This window comes from Glycine soja, chromosome 13, assembly GCF_004193775.1.
Source record: "Glycine soja cultivar W05 chromosome 13, ASM419377v2, whole genome shotgun sequence".
NCBI classification, from domain to species: Eukaryota; Viridiplantae; Streptophyta; class Magnoliopsida; order Fabales; family Fabaceae; genus Glycine; species Glycine soja.
In genome coordinates, this window is record NC_041014.1 from 17,870,290 (window position 1) to 17,873,329 (window position 3,040).

The 3,040-nt window shown below is 40.7% G+C and overlaps 1 non-coding gene across 1 annotated transcript; it reads left to right on the plus strand.

Moving 5' to 3' along the window:
- Window positions 1-2,733: 2,733 nt before the first annotated feature.
- LOC114382899 lies at window positions 2,734-2,840 on the plus strand. Its single transcript, XR_003660354.1, has one exon. It is a non-coding gene; the product is annotated as a small nucleolar RNA R71 (small nucleolar RNA).
- The last annotated feature ends 200 nt before the right edge of the window (window positions 2,841-3,040 follow it).

The following is a 3,040-nucleotide window of genomic DNA, read 5'->3' on the forward strand; positions in this document are numbered from 1 at the left end:
TTCTAAAAAATCACTAAAAAATACTAATCATGCATCGCTGGAAGGTACCAGAGGCATTGCACAGGCCGAAAGGCATCCTCCTATAGGCAAAAGTGTCGAAGGGGTAGGTGAATGTGGTCTTTTTCTGATCCTCAGGAGCAATAATGATTTGCATATAACCAGAAAAACCATCAAGGAAACAGTAGTGAGATTTACCTGCCAGGCGTTCAAGCATCTGGTCAATGAATGGCAGTGGAAAATGGTCCTTTTTGGTAACCTGGTTCAACCTCCTATAGTCGATGCATACTCTCCAACTATTCTGCACCCGAGTAGGAATCAGCTCCTCCTTCTCATTTTTTATCACGGTGAGGCCGATTTTCTTCGGAACTACCTGGACGAGACTCACCCATTGGCTGTCGGAGATAGGATAAATGATTCCAGCTTGCAAAATCTTGGTTACCTCCTTCTTTACTACATCAAGAATCACCGGGTTGAGTCTTCTCTATGGCTGTCTTACTGGTTTAGCCCCATCTTGTAAATTTATTTGATGCATACATGTGGATGAGCTAATACCAGGAATGTCCACCAGGGTCCAGCCTATAGCCTTCTTATGCTTCTTAAGAACTGATAACAGCTTCTCCTCTTGCTCATCAACAAGGGAGGCAGATATAATTACTGGAAAACTTTTGCTATCATCCAAGTAAGCATATTTTAAATTTGATGGCAGAGGCTTCAATTCTGGTGTGGATGGCTGGATAGTGGTAGAAAGAGATGGTTTCTCAGCCTGTACCTCATAAAGAAAGTCAGAAGTTTGTGTACTTCCTGAAACATGGTTAGTTCTATCTGACTCTATAAAATCAATCTCAAGAGGTAAAACATCACCAGACATGTAATCAATATCAAATTCAGATTCACTCTCAGCATCAAATTCAGACATATGATCAAGTACAAATTCAGATTCAATGCATGAAGAGTGACAGGCATGCATATTAGAATGAAGATCAGTCATGTATTCATCAACAATATGGTCAATTATTTCAACACGAAATACAGAAAGATCTTCAGATGGGTGTTTCATAGCATCAAGAATATTAAAATGAACAGTTATATCACCAAACTCTATAGATAGTGTGCCGCATATACATCTATCTTAGTTCTAGCAGTTTTCATAAAAGGTCTGCCTAGAATGATAGGAACTGATCCTTTAGAAAATCCCTCCTCCATATTTAAAATATAAAAATCAACAGGGAAAATCAGTTCACCAACTCTAACTAAGACATCCTCTATGAAACCAGCAGGATAGGCAACACTTAGCTAAATGAATTACCACATCAGTTGACTGCAAAAGACCTAGAGATAGAGAATTAAAAATAGATAGAGGCATAACACTAACAGAAGCTCCTAAATCTAGCATGGCATTGTCAAGCTTATTATTCCCTATAATACAAGGTATGCTGAATGTACCTGGATCTTTACATTTTCAGTGATTTGGGGAACATATTTACCAATCAATGCCGAGACATTTCTGCCCATACTAATTCTTTCACTTCCTTTAAGCTTTTGCTTATTAGTGCCCATCTCCTTCAAGAATTTAACATATCTTGGAATTTGCTTTATAACATCCAGCAGAGGTATGTTTACCTCTACTTTCCTAAATGTTTCCAAGATCTCCTTCTCTGCCTCTTCCATTTTTTGTTGGAAATTGCTCTTGGAGGGAATGGAAAAGGGATATGTTGCTTCTCTTTAGATTCACCTGCATAGAAATTGTTAGGTAACTTACTCTTTAATTTTTTGTCATCATCTTTTTTTGGAGTAGAGTGAGGTTGGGCAGGTTCATTGGCGAATGAGGAAGATGCTACTGATTGAGGTCCTTGACATTGCTTTCCTGACCTCAATGTAATGACACTCATATTTTTGGGATTCTGGACAGATTGAGAAGGTAATCTATCATAATTTTGGGACTGTTGTTGATTTAACTATGTAGCCAACTGTCCCATCTGATTAGTTAAGCTCTGAATGGAGGCTCTGGTCTCTTGTTGAAACCGCATGTTTTGCATAGTAATTTGCCTCACAAGTTCTTTAAGGGAAGGTTACGGAGGGGCCTCAACTGTTTGCTGTTTCTGGGGTTGTTGTTGTTGTTGCTGCTGGATTGGTGGAGGAACATATGGTCTGCTTGGGCCAGCAGCATTTTGAAAATAAGGTTGTTGTTGCTGCTGCTGTTGTGAAGGATTCGACCATCTAAGGTTGGGATGGTTCCTCCACCCGGGATTGTACCTGTTGCTGGAGAGGTCATAATTGTTCTGTTGTGGCTGACTTTGCTGCTGAGGTTGAGGAGGTCTGTTGTAGATGTTTGCAACATAAGCTTCAAGCTGTTCAATTGCTTCAGATTGTTGCATAGAGGGGCAAAGGTTTGTGTGGTGGTCAGCAGAGGAGCATAAACCACAGAGTCTGGCGACAGGTGCAGATTTTTGATTCATGGCCAGTTGGGTTACCAGGTTAACCAAGGCATCTAGTTTACCTTCAAGCTTCTTAGTCTCACCTGATGAATTCGTGGCTACTTCATGCACTCCTCTAATGACAATAGCATCACTTCTAGCACTAAATTGCTGGGAGTTTGAAGCCATCTTCTCAATTAAATTTCTGGCTTCAGCAGGGGTCATGTCTCCAAGGGCTCCACCACTGGCAGCATCTATCATACTTCTCTCCATGTTGCTGAGTCCTTTATAAAAATATTGGAGAAGAAGCTGCTCTGAAATCTGGTGGTGAGGGCAACTGGCACATAATTTTTTAAATCTCCCCCAGTATTCATATAGGCTCTCTCCACTGAGTTGTCTAATATTTGAAATATCCTTTCTGATGCCCGTGGTCCTGGAAGCAGGGAAATTTTTTTCTAAGAATACTCTCTTGAGGTCATCCCAGCTCGTGATGGACCTTGGAGCAAGGTAATATAGCCAGTCCTTTGCCACTCCCTCTAAAGAATGAGGAAAGGCCTTCAGAAATATGTTATCCCCCTGGACATCTAGTGGTTTCATGGTGGAGCAGACAATATGGAATTCTTTCA